The sequence below is a fragment of the Patella vulgata genome, chromosome 2 (assembly GCF_932274485.2).
Source record: "Patella vulgata chromosome 2, xgPatVulg1.2, whole genome shotgun sequence".
Lineage (NCBI taxonomy): Eukaryota > Metazoa > Mollusca > Gastropoda > Patellidae > Patella > Patella vulgata.
The window spans coordinates 1,096,575-1,111,037 of record NC_065880.2 but is presented as its reverse complement, the minus strand read 5'-3'; the positions used below and the strand labels follow the sequence as shown (position 1 = coordinate 1,111,037).

At 37.3% G+C, this 14,463-nt stretch overlaps 1 protein-coding gene and 1 long non-coding RNA gene across 30 annotated transcripts in view; one reads left to right on the top strand and one right to left on the bottom strand.

Annotated features, from left to right (window-relative positions):
- The window catches only part of LOC130010859 (uncharacterized), a 162,650-nt gene extending 161,149 nt beyond the window's left edge, over window positions 1-1,501 (top strand). For all 29 annotated transcript variants that reach the window (XR_008786146.1, XR_008786137.1, XR_008786150.1 and 26 more), the window contains one exon: window positions 68-1,501. This is a non-coding gene — a long non-coding RNA (uncharacterized LOC130010859). The remainder of the gene's footprint in view (window positions 1-67) is intronic.
- Window positions 1-14,463, bottom strand: part of LOC126811613 (protein Daple) — a 238,481-nt gene that overhangs the window by 123,209 nt on the left and 100,809 nt on the right. The gene's annotated exons all lie outside the window — the stretch shown is intronic.

The window sequence follows — 14,463 nt, the reverse complement described above, 5'->3', positions numbered from 1 at the left end:
CACTTAATCTACATTTAAAATAAAAAGTAACACATAATATAAGATTATGTTTGGTTTTTTTTTTCAGGAGGTAAAAAATGTCCTTCCTGTGATAAACGAATTTATCATGTAAAATGGAAAGTGTCAGTTGAAGTAATGGAGAATTGATGGGCACAAAGAGAATTAGAAGAAGTCGTAGATTTCTTGAAATAATTTAAAATATACGTCTACTTTTGTTGAGAAAAATACCAAATATGTATATTCTACAATCTCAGCTTCAAATTTACAATTTACTTACAAAAATATTTATTTACATTGTATTCAATGTCTCTAATATTTGAAATATTGTAAAAATTGAATCACTGGGGGCCGTGTCAGGCCCCCAAATATTCTGTTGAGTATATACAAAGATATGATGAATTAAAAATTGGTCAATATTCAGAATCCTTTACAGATGATATAAATGGGATATGATCAAAAGTCAAGGCCACCTGTAATCTTAGGTAAAATCTTCTGATTACTCTGTTTTTAATCTGACTCGGGAGATTTTCTAACATTAATTTTACTTTCTTAAAGATGTATCATATTGTAATATATAGAATTCGGTCTTTTATATAGGGCTATTATTGTTCAATGTACACTTATTATAAATTATATCATTGCATACTTCTTTTCCAAAATGTTCAATCTTGCATTAAAATGGTCCTTAGTTACGAACATATTTATATGTCACAACGTAGACGTCCATCTTGTGTCAGATTGTTACATATATTTCTATTTGTTTAATGATCATTGTCAACACTAGTATTTTATCTTGGTTGTTATAATAATTATGTTTTATAACCAGGGTTGACGTAGTTCAACTGGATTATATTGTTACCTATTACGTCTTGAATAATTAAACATGGTATGATCACATTTGATCAAATTACTCGGTTCAATAGTTATTGTCCATTTTGTCTGTTTATAATCAATCTTTTTGTTGTACATCTCAAATTATTCCTGGTCAAATTTAAGTAAAACGGACAAGTTCGTTTTAATATTTAAGTAGGCTATTTTTCAAAGAAGTGGCGACATTCAGAAAAGGGACAATTATTCATTGGTTGATAACGTCACGTGACAGTCTAATTTTCCTATATAAAGGGTGCTAGAATGTCGGAAGAGCAGATAACGGTTCGTTATATCCAAAGCTAACCAAGAGATAAAACCGATACTTTATAACAATTACCGTATAATCACAACCTATTAACTAATTAGAAAGGTGAGAATAGTGGCCTTGATGGAACTTGGTCGTACATGTTAATGTTACAAATGTCACCATAAGTAAGTCTGCAGAATATGCCTCCATTATCACCGGGTTAACCAATGTGCGACGTCAAGGACGTTAAGGGTTTGTGTTGTGAACGTTATCTCCCACCACGCCGGACACCCATATTATTATAGAATGATTCACTAACTGTATTTTATTGTTATTCATATCATGACATAACCTTGAAATAAAGGAACGGGCATATTGAACATATTATTAGTCTTAGTCGTTACTTACTAGAGGAACACAAGAGTAACCTCCTCTGAATAGTTGGGAATAGCTTCGATGAATCTCGCATCTTGATTGTTTGGGTTGGGTGTTATACAAAATTCGAGGGATGCATTACACGAGGTCATATATGACATGATTTAGGTGAATTTTTAGAGCAAAGAGTTTAGCAGAGATGATTATGTGGTTTGGTTCATGTTTGGATATCCCGTCCGAAAGTAAGCTGATAATTTATTTTTAGTATTTTTATTCTCGGCTGCTAGATTGGCTGTTCTAAAGACAAGGTTGTATTTCTTAAAGCAAAATCACAAGTTAGAAATACGTGCTGTATTTAAATCAGTTTTAACAGATCATATGAATAATGTTTATATTTATATGAAACATCATGGATTATTACCCAAGTTTCAACTTTTATATCAATTAAATCCATATATAGAAATTATTGATGATAAAATCCTTGTGAAATTTATTAGTAGGATAATATAGTTATACTTTATAATACTTATTATTTTTTTTAATATTTCTATGCCTTTTGATAAATAAAATAAATTAAAAAAAAAAAAGATTGTCCATCATCCAAAATATTTACATATAACTTAAAATTGTTCACCCAAGACCCTTTTTAAAAATAAAAAATAACACCCTATCCAATACAATTCATACTTCTGTTAGACTGGTTAAAAGTGCTACCAACACCCTGGTGCTACCCTGGGACATATTTTGTATTGGTAGCATCGAAGTTGTAATATTTAACGTAGGACGCCGTGTTGGTCAAGGGAGACAACTCGAATCGTATTGACAGGCTAAGACTGATGTGTGTTGGGTGGCCGAATTGTTTAAAGCGTTGTATCATAAGGTCTGCCATTGAGTGGCGTGGTTACGATTCGCTGCTGGTACGTGAAAAAGAGAAGGTTCGCCTGTCCAATCTCATGGGTTATCCCGGGTCCTCCAATTGCCCCCTGGGTACGCGCAAGCGAGTTATTGAGATAACATTGAACCATACGTTAGTCCTTAGATGACGATTTCACTCTCTCACCATTGACGGGTTTGACCTTTTCGATCTAATCTAGCCCCGTTCAAAGAAATCTATAATAGACTGTGACGTCATTTTAGTACGCAATATTCCTAATTCACGTTTGTTTACTTCCGGATCAGTCCAACTCAAATTTGTGAATACTCACCCAAATCCTGGCAGCAAATAAATGTATCAATTCAAACGTTCTTCGTCGATCTGAGATCAAAGACAAAACATAAGATTCAAAACGGGGGAGCGGGTGAAAGTCATAAATAGACAAACTATATTCATTAGTCAGGAACTTCAAAGTTAACACGAACCAGTGCTGACAGGTGGAACGTTAAACTCCATTCATTCTTGGGGGATTGGATGGCCGGATGGTTAGGGCGAACGCGTTTTATCATAAGGTTTGTCAATGACTGAACTGGTGTGGTTCGATTCCCCGGTTGTATGTGACAAGGAGTAGGTTCGCCTGTCCAAGCCTAACAAATTAATAAACGAAAATAACTTTAATGAATCAAAATGGTGGTCTTTGATAAAAAACCCAGAAACGTGTCTTTTAATAGGGGAATTCTGAATATAAACTACCGACACTTAAATCGAATGATATAATACTGTCTAAAACGAAAAACGCTAGAAACTATATATAAATCATTCATTCTTCCAATTTTCGATTATGCAGATTGTGTATGGAATAATTGTTCTAAAGATAAATCTACCCAACTTGAAAAACTTCAACTCGACGCATTGCGTACTATAACGGGTCTTCCATGTGGTACCTCTCATAACATACTTTATACGGAAACTGGAATCTGTCAGCTTCAATTAAGACGCTATCAACATAAAATGATACTTTTCTACAAAATTTTAAATGGACTAGTCCCTACATATCTAACCGATATAGTTCCACCTCTTTTATCCGCTGACCATCCCAACCGTCTTCGAAACCCAAACCAAATAATTAAGCAAATAAACTGTAGAACATTACTTTACCAGAATTCTTTCTTTCCATCTTCTGTTAAACAGTGGAATGATATAAGTCTTCCAATAAAAAATTCAAAAACTAATTCTGAATTCAAAACTAAATTAAAATCAAGCATGCACATATCGGAAAATCCCTCTTGTTTATGTGGTCAAGGTGTCGAAGACTGTGAACATTATTTCTTACACTGTCCACTATACAACTCTTAGCGAAATATAACAATAAATAAATTAGATTTTGAACATAAAAATATACAAACGATACTTTCTGGAAACACGGATATTTCTTTTGAGGACAATTCCTTCATCGTTGAAATCGTACATGACTTATCAAACTAACGAAACGCTTTAAAAGTGCCTAGATCATTACCAAACCTTTCCTCCCTCAGAAAGCAGGCGAACTCATAAAACTTGGCTAACTAATTTTGGGCCTTGGCATCGACATCGTCTTATTGAATATCTACCGTTATAATCTACTTGTATGTGTATTGTATGTTCATTCCAAGAGATCTTTACCTTCACCTTCTGCACCCTGTAAAATTTGTAAATCAAACATATCCAGTCGTCTATCTTCTCAATGATCATTATTTACGGAAGCGATTTTACATAAGCAGCAATGCTTGTTATTGTATCCATGTATGTTAAATATAGCTGTCACTCACTAAGAAATAAAATATTGTTTAAACTCTTAAACCTCGTGGGTTTTCTCCGGGTCCTCCGGTTTCCTCCCACTGTTAAAGACCCCTACGCACAAGCGAATTATTGAAAAAAAATCGAACCATATGCTAGTCCCTAAATGACCTAATTTGTGGACGTTAAACCCTTTTTCTCTCTCTTTCTCCATTCATTCTTAAGTAATTAAGGGACTTGTCAATACTATACGCTAACCCGTAAGGCTGATACAGAGCCATGGTGGCTCAGTGCGTTGGACGTTGCCTCGCTAACCTAGAGGTCCCGTGTTCGATCCCTGCTTTGGCCGAGAACGTTCATCGAGATTTTCCGGCGTGATTCTGCTTTGTCTGTCTTGTAGGGCGGGTGACCTTGCACGCAACAACGTATAGTCGTTTGGATGGGACGAAAGACCGAAATCCCTTGTACACATAGGCATGCACGTAAAAGAACCCTTGACAGTTTTACTTCGAGATAAGCGTAGGCCATAGAGCCGCTGTCTTGGCAAAATGTCCCTCATAGCAAGCTACATGGCGTATGTCCGTTTTCATTAGCACAAACGGAGAACTGAGGACGTTAAGCCCCATTTCATTTCATTTCATTTGTACATACGCATGTGTATTGCACAACAACTTGACAATAGCTGCGTATACTGAAAATATCTCTTTTATAATGTAAATAATGACTGTGAACGAAGTGATATAGGTCATATGTATGATATAACTGTTATAACTTTAAACAGCAGATATCGAGGAATACTGGCTTCTCAGAAACTATACTTGTGTAATTCTTGGAAACAAGTAACTATTTTACAATCTCACTGTTACAAGGTAGTTTTTATAATTATTATTACCATTATTTTACCGTTACTGTTACAAGATAGTGTTTAGTGTTTATTACCAACTGCACGTGGGGGGGGGGGGGGGAATTTATACAAATAATCAATATATAGTAAATTATTAATTAAACATTTATAATTTACACAACTACAATGTTAATATAACAAAAAGCAACACCTTGAATTAAGGAATATTTTGAATTTTTTAATAAAATATGATTCCTTTGCTTCTAATAGATAGTTGTTTTTGCTGTTTAATTGATATAACGGAAAGACATTAAAATTGCATTTGCCACAAACATCGAGGGGTCGGCTCAGGTGTATTATCCTGTATAGCGGATTAAGAATATGTTGTCGATGGAGGTTCATTCTTAATCTAAGCATATTTATGGTCTTTCCGATATATCTACCCTTACAGCCCGGAAAATAATAACAGATTTACAAGTCATTGGTTGTTTTACATGAAATGTAAAATTGTCCGTGATATTTATGGATGAACCTTCAATTATGATTGAACACGTTTTACATTTGGATTCATTACACTTGTTAACTGTGGGTATGATTTTAGTTGATTCGAATTTTGATGAGATTAGTAATTTAGCCAAGCTGCTTTAAACTATTTATTATTTTTGTCTTATTTATTACATCATCCATAATCGGGCTATTTTTAAGAATATGGAGATTATTATTAATTATAGATTTACCATCTTCTTGTGGTGGGTTTTTGGACACCTTAATTTGCTCTGATCTAAACTTAAAGCTTTTCGAATGACATCATCTACTAGTTTTGCCGGGTAGTGTTGCTTTTTTAGAAACCTTTAAGCTCATTAAGGCGCATCTATTTGATATCCGATTGTGAAACTATGGTGCACACACGTCTGGCTAAATTATACGGAATATTACGTTTGATATGAGAAAGATGGCATGAATTAAAATTGAGATACTGATGTGTGTCTGTCGGTTTATAATACATATCATTTTCAATTTGACCATTCGGTAAAAGATTCACCGTGACATCGAGAAAGTTTAGTTTTACCTTACTAGATTCAACAGTGAATTTAATGTCGACATCTAGGCTATTCAAGAGTTCGTTAAATCATCTCTGGTAGACAGTTTCAAATAACACTCTAACTAAACGGTATAAATAATTCATGTATATTTAGACAATTACATATTTTAAATATAAGAATTATTTTATAATATAGATGTATTGATTAATTCTTGATTAATAAGACAGAATACGGCGAATTTTTACATTGTTATTGTATTTATATCATCTTTAAAACTAAAACAACATCTTTAATATATTTTAGGTTGCGGTTTAAACTACGTCAAGCTGAAAAGGATGGAAATATACAGGAAGTCGTAGAAATATTATCATTACAAGATAAGATGCAAGCTTTACCTATAGCTGCTGAATACGGGTTTTATAAAGTTATGGTTTGTCTGTTAGAAGACGGAGTTGTTGATATACATTATGTTGGGTGACCTATTTACGGCAAATATAAAAATTTAAAAGACCGTAGAATTGTGAAATGAATAGACCTACACAACTTCTAAATATAAATAAACGAGGGTTGTATGAAGTTGTGATATATCTGTTAAAACATGGAGTAGATGTACATGGTGTTGATAGCTATAAGGACAACCTGATATATAAACTTTTAGATTACTATGATAATGATGACAAACCAGGTAGACGTGATTTGTTATTACAATGTGTAGTTACATTAGTTGATGCTGGTGTAGATGTCAACAAGGTGAATGATGATCAACAGACACCTATATTTATAGCTGCTATTATTAGTATTAAAGGGTTGTATGAAGTTAAACACGGAGTAGATGTAGGGGAGACCGGGGTTCATTGAACATATGGGTACATTGAACCACCATGGATATTTCCTTTATAAATAATACTAGGCAACCCAAGACTACACAGAAGTGAGATAACTTCTTAGGCCTATTTCCCCGTCAATAGGCAGTAGCAACATGCTGTCAATTATTTTTTAGGCAATGATTTTTTTCAAAAGAGCTCTTAAAAGTGAAAATGCACTACTTCCACTTATCATTTTCCATACATGTTAACTGTTTAGCCTAGGCAATTCCTGTACTTAAAATCAGTTCATTATATATATGTCTAATCTACAATCCAGATAAACAGGGGGTTGATCTATAGAGGGCATATTGAATTTTTTTTAAATTTTGATCATGAAACTGTGATGTGGCAGATTGCATTGAACCACTGTCAATGGAGTACTTTGAACCATGATTCAATGTACCCCAGTGCATTATAGTTTATATATCATTTGATAATTTGTAATATCTTTGAAAATAAAAACAATAGTAGGATATCAATTGATCCAACTCTGTAGGCCTGTCATATAAAAGGAATTAAAACTTCATGGGAGCAGCGTTCGAAACTTGGCTGTGGCATACAGGGGTGCAATGGGTCTTCCTGACTAAGAGTCGCTTGTCAGCAAATCAGGCTGTCCAAATTTAGACAGAATATTGGACAAATGTTGGTTTGATTCACTGCAAAAGTTGACTGGGATCCCACTATCCCACCAAACTGCCATTTACGGCGATTTGTAGGAGCCTAGGGAATCCGGACACCTGCTTGTTTCGATCGTTGCACGGATGTCAAATCTGTGGATATTTGTTCTTAAATAAACACTGATTGTTTGCAGATTCATTATATCACTACGAAACAAGTGACTAGGTTTGTGATCCAAATTCAGATCTATGTTTAACATGGAATTTTTATCAATGTTCAATGTGCCCCACTATGTGGTTAAACCTTCCCCACTATTTTGTACAGCGGGATACATTGAACAATTACAGTCAAGTGGATTAAAATGTGATATACAATAGCAACTATGATATGTCTTCAAACAATACAATAAAGTAAAGAGATATTCTAATAAAAACATTTGATATGGAAGGACAACCATGTATGTGAAAAAACTGGTTCAATGTGCCCCGCTCTCCCCTACATTTGATAAAGATCATAAATATATTACACTGTAAGCCTATGATGGTAGGGAGCCACGGTGGCCAAATGGGTAAGGCGCTGGCTCGCTACCCTGGAGGAAGCGGCTGTCTAGTCGTTCGGATGGGACGAAAAAACGAGGTCCCGTGACTGGCATATACGTAAAAGATCCCTTGGGCCTTGATGTCAACTAGTTCCATCTCCATCATTATGCACTGAACTACTGTGTACGATCATTCAAAATAAAAATAGGGTTTCAACAAATCATTAGGCCTAAGCTGTCTTAAATTGCCTAACAATCAATACCTTTCTAACAGATTAAGAATTTCATTCTGGGACAATATTCTGAGGGCCTTACGGCGAGTTTTCTGCTCTAGAAATACAGTCATGCTGGTGTCTCTTTTTTGTCAAAAGACCACATGACACCAGACCCAGGAATTATATTGGTGAAAGTGGACATAGAACTTTGTGAGGGGGAATGGATTGAAATTTAAACAAAAGCCTATGTGTTTTTGGCAATTTAAACTAGAGGGCGCCTCTGAATTAAATCTTGCTCACAGTACATAGCACCTGTTGATTCAAAGATAGTTTTTATGCAAATATCTCATTTTTAGTGAAAAGTGGACATAGAACCAGTTAATCCTCAGCCCGTGAAATGTCATCATTAATCGGCAGAGCATGCAGCCATTATCACCGGGTTAACCAATGTGCGACGTCAAGGACGTTAAGGGTTTGTGAACGTTATCTCCCATCACGCCGGACACCCATATTTAATATATTATAGAATGATTCACTAACTGTATTTTATTGTTATTCATGTCATGACATAACCTTGAAATAAAGGAACGGGCATATTGAACGTATTATTAGTCCAGCTATTTGGCGATCCTCCCCTCCCATCCCCACATTTATTTTATAGTAGGCGTCGATACGGACAGGGTGTCGATAACCTTACAATATAAGATTTAGATAAAGAGCTGACGGTTCTCGCTATATCAGTTCTTGTTGCCTCTGGTGGGCCTATAGGGAACGTGATTCAAGCTCCTGTCTATATGTTTTCAAAACATTTTTATAATTCTTACACTCAACGCACAAATAATAAATATTATTTATCAGTAAATAAAAAAATGTCATATTGTTTTTAAATCATTTACATATAATGAATAAACCGACATCCATATGTATACATATTGGTGTGCACGTAAAGAAAACAGCGGAAATCGAGGAAGGGGGTTCGTGGAAAGGCCACTGTCTGGGTAAAATTCTCCTACCTCACATTGTCCATAAAACCATAGAAATAAACATTACAATATGTTTTTTTGTTAAATGAATGTCAGCAGTCTTTTTACATCTTGCCACTGTGTTCACGACTAGACCTCTGTTTTTCATACCATCCAAACTACTTGTCAGCCGGACAGGTGAAGGTCGGGCTTGGTATTTTAATTGGTTTACCTAACGCTGTTGCGAAGTGCTTTGCTTGAATTTATCCGGGCGATTCAAGGGCCCTTTCCTTCGACCACAAGGTGTCCATATCAATTTTCTCCCCGAATTCAGTGTATTCTTTCAGTTTTATATTTGGAGATTTTCAATTTTATTTTCAGGTCTGAGGCTAGCGCCTCTGCTATAATCTATTACTATACTGAAGTCCAATAGAAAGTATACACTGTTCATTTCGTCCTGTTTCAAACAAAGTCGTTTTTCCATTGTATGCGGTATTTGGGTACAATGTTCATTTGTTTTGCCTTTTATTTGCTTAGAAATATTGAGTTTGGAAGCACCAGACATGTTCAGTGTAGTTTTATCACATTTTTTTGATTTAAACAAAACTTAGTCATATTTTTAGTGTGTTTACTTTCTTTTGGACTTCAGTATATATAAAATAACCCTTGACAGTTGGAATTTGAAATAAGAGTAGGCTGCAGATAAGTAGGACATTAAACCCCATTTCTTTCAACAGCTGCCATGTTAGCAAGATTTATGACAAAGGCGGAATAACTCTAAAAGGTAAGGTCGGACAATGCTGAATATGGATAGGTTTCGTTCTCTGATGACCCCAGGATGGTTGGATGGTCAAACGCGCAAAGAGGCAGGGTTTCGATTCCCCACCTGTTCAATGTCGTGGGTTTTCTCCGGGTCTCCCACTTCCTCCCACTGATAAAGATCTATTATCAGCACAAATGAGTTATTGATATAAATTGAACCACATGTTCGTCCCGAAATGGTTTGTGTCGAGTGGATGTTAAACCCACACCGAATTTCAAAAAGATCTATTAAAAGCTATAGTCTATGTTGTTTTCACAAGGTTGTCGGAAAAGGAGCATAACTTTTGAAGGAAAATCCTATTGAACTTTCTTGGCCAACGCAGGGATTGAACACGGGACGTCCAGATTAATGAGCCAATGTCTTACTCACTGAGTCACCGTCGTTACCAAAAGATGGCGGCAAGCAATGACGGACTCATTTGTATTCTGAAATTGGGTTTTATAAACATTGTTGATGAAAATAACCCATGTGTTATATGTCGTTGTTGGTCAATGGACTCATTGTGATCAAACGGATGATCCAATATGGCAGTCAAAATCCAAAATGGCGGCTGGTTTGGGTAATTTTTGATGCAGCGTGGGCGTACCCTGTGTTTATTGAACCCATGAACCTCGCCTCGAATCCGAGTGAAATTTGCAACATGTTTTAAATCGATAATCAACATAGTAGTTAATGAAATTTGACATTTTCATAACTTTTGCTTCTGTGGATTTAGTGAAATAAAGATCTTCGAGTCATTAAAGCTAGCTAGCTTAGAAGTTTTTGTGTGCGCATTGAGCCTACCCTAACTCGATTTTGAAAATGCAACATAGGAGGCTTCTGAAATTTAGCAGTCTAGTAGTTTATTCATCCCTTGATTTCTCGGTGAGGCCGGCCTTGGCCCGTGGACTAAACATTTAGCTGTTAGGAATTCAGGTCAGCCACCTAAGTTAGGCTATATTGGACCACATTGAAGTTGCTGTATTCACGTGCTGGAGTAGCAGGAAAACGAAAAACGCGTTTTGGGCAGTCCAATTTTCCAATCTTTCTTAGGGGCTGGGGGGGGGGGGGCTACACGGAAAGATCCAAGATCCAAGATCCGCCACTGTAAACTGGAAAAAATACAATAGAAAAAATACAATAAAAACATATTTATATAACCATTGCTTTAATATGGTATTTTTCATTGATTCACCAATCAACACAAATGTCAAATTATAGACATTTTAAAATTGATGGAAATGAAATGAAATAGGATTTTTAAACTCCCGTTCTGCTCAAAATGGACTAATGAAGACGGGTATACGCCATACAATGTGATATCTCCTCATAATTCAGTGCAAACCTCGCATCAAGTTTCCTAAACAATACGAGTATTTTAAAAATAATGTGGTTTATTTAAAATGTCTCGGAGCCTAATAAAAGAAATTTGAACTATAAATAGAAATAGGATCTGTGTTCTACAGGGCCGGCGGAAGCAATTTTTATATTGGGGTGGCTACCATTCTAGGACTTGAGGCGAGGGCCCAGGGACCGCCCAGGCGTATATAGTCGTCACCCTGTCTGTCGGTCAGCGTTGCGTGACTTTCCTCGTCCCCTTTTCCGACAACGTTGTGAATAGAAGCTATAGTTTTAACCCTTTCTTGCATAGAGCAATTTGTTCTTTTACCAGAAATGTCAAATTCCAACCAGACATGTATTTTCACATTATTAGACATATCCAATACCCGTTTTTCAATTATGGTTCCTAAATTGGGAGTTTAGGTGGGGGGGGGGTCACCATGCAGCTCTGGGTGGTGATAGGGACACACATCTGATGCCACCATGCAGCCCTGGGTGGCGGTAGGGACACACATCTGATGCAACTATGCACAAAATGGAAGGAATAGAAGACAAAAGTGGAAAATACTTGTCGTGCTCAGATGTATATAATTGACATGCTGTGAATTTTATCAACAATTTTATCAACTTTTAGCAGTGTGCGGATGTTTGGCCAATCCAAACAGAAGACATTGCACTAACATTACTTATGTCTGATTGTCTGAACTTGAGGAGTAACTACAACAAAGGGATTTTCTCTGCCCCACAAGCAAGGCATATACCAGGCCAGCAATAGCCTCCACCTATCTTATCTCTATGCTTATGACAGTCATAGTAGAGCAGCTGGATGTCCCATCGCAACAGAGGAAGACATGAAATGAAATGGGGTTTAACGTCCTACTGCTCTGCTCCTAACTGGGCTAATGAAGACGGGCATACGCCATACAGTGTACTATGAGGGAAATTTTGCCCGGACGGCAGCACTACGGCCTACACTTATATCGAATTCCAACTGCCAACTGATCTTTTACGTGCACGCCAATATGTACACGAGACCTCGGTTATTCGTCCCATCCGAACGACTAGACAGCTTTCCTTGTCAGGCCCTCCATCCTGCATCACTGACAAGGGGGAACCAGGCCGGAAAATCTGGATGAACTTTCTATGCCAATGCAGGGATTGAACACACGGCCTCCAGGCTAGCGAGTCAGCGTCTTGCCAACCAAGCCACCGTGACCCCCAGGGGAAGACCTTGCTTTTCACACACGTTGTTCTACTACACCTGGAAGAATATGTTTCGAGCTTGCATCTTGGTGCATACCGGCAACATATATATGGCATGTATAGGGTCACTACTGTGTGCATTGTGGCCACGTTTATTTCTTATTCTTTGAACAAACATTTTACTAAACTGATATAGCACTTTGCCAGTCGGAAAGTCAAACTCGCCTACTTCCACTGGGGGGCTGACATGTTGATTCTGTACCAGGCTATCCCAGGGCCATCTATCAGCGATAAAATAAACTAAAGATGGCACCGTTTGTGGCCAGCATGCAGTTAGAGGTGTAATTATTTGGTGTCAAATTAGTGTGTTATTAGAGTTCGGGCACTTTTGTTTGCCACCTAGATTTAATAATAATTTCTGTGTTTACTTTACTTGTCTGCCCGAAAAGTCATTTTGCCCCACCCACCCCCTGGCCGTACCCCTATGCACGAGGAAGAAAGATAAACAGGGTTTAAACCATGACATTTCGGGACTAACATGTGGTCCAATTTCATATCAATAATTTGTTTGCCAGTATGGGTCTTTATCAGTGAGAGGTAACCTTACTTACGTGCATGTGGGGTATCGAAACCATGCAACTGGAAGTGTTTGACCATCCAACCGCCCTGGGGTCATCAGAGGACGAATCCTATCCATATTCAGCGTTGCATGACCTTACCGTTTAGAGTTACCCCCCCCCCCCCCCCGCCCATTTGTCATAAATCTTGTGACTCGATTGCTGCTTAAAGAAATGGGGTTTAATATCTGGAATAATGAAGACCAGTTTACACCTTACAGTGTGGTATAAGAGGCTACAGTCTACTCTTATTTCGAATTTCAACTGTCAAGGGTTCTTTTACGTGTCTGCCTATTTGTACACGGGATCTCGATTTTTTGTCCCATCCAAACAGCTAGATAACCAGGCCCTGCGTCCTACACCACTAGACCCTGTCCTTGCCAGGTCCTGCGGCCTACACCACTAGACACTGTCCTTGCCAGGCCCTGCGTCCTACAACACTAGACCCTGTCTTGCCAGGCCCTGCGTCCTACAACACTAGGCCCTGTCCTTGCCAGGCCCTGCGTCCTACACCGATGTTCTAACAGATTCTCTTTCGAATTTACTATGAAGTATTGAAGTCATTGGAGGACAAAATCGATACTCGGCATTCCATAACCTTCCGTCCCACAGTTAGAGGCTGTGGTTTTGAATGATTTTGTTCCACATCTGGTATAAAAGGATGACGAATCCTATAAATATTCAGTTTTGGGACATTCTGTTCCCGAGTCACCCTTCTTTTCCGAACAGGATAGAGGTTGAAGGCAACCATGTCAAATTTGTTTAACATTATTAATGTTTTGCTTTCGGATCAGAAGCTGTCAAGACATGGCTGTTATGTGGACGTATTTCCTATAATAATCCAGATAATTAAAATAAAATCCAAGCCCTGGCTCAATTCAAGTGAAATCAGGTTTACCGGTTCACTGTTCTGTCCGGACAGCAGCGTTTTTTGTCCCACCCGAATGACTAGACACTGTTCCCTTCCATAAAAATCAAACCCGTGGCCTACTGATAAGTAAACCAAGGCAAAATATTTCGTACCAGCGTTATCTAAACTAGAAAACCAGTTATATAATGAAAATACCAAGCCTGATCTTCACCTTTTTGGCTGACAAGTAGATTGGATTGTATGAAAAACCCACGTCTAGTCGTGAACACAGTGGCAAGCGTGTAAAACGACTGCTGACAGTTAGCAAAAAAACATATTGTAATGTTTATTTCTATGGTTTTATGGACAATGTGAGATAGGAGAATTTTACCCAGACAGTGGCCTTTCCATGAACCTCTTTC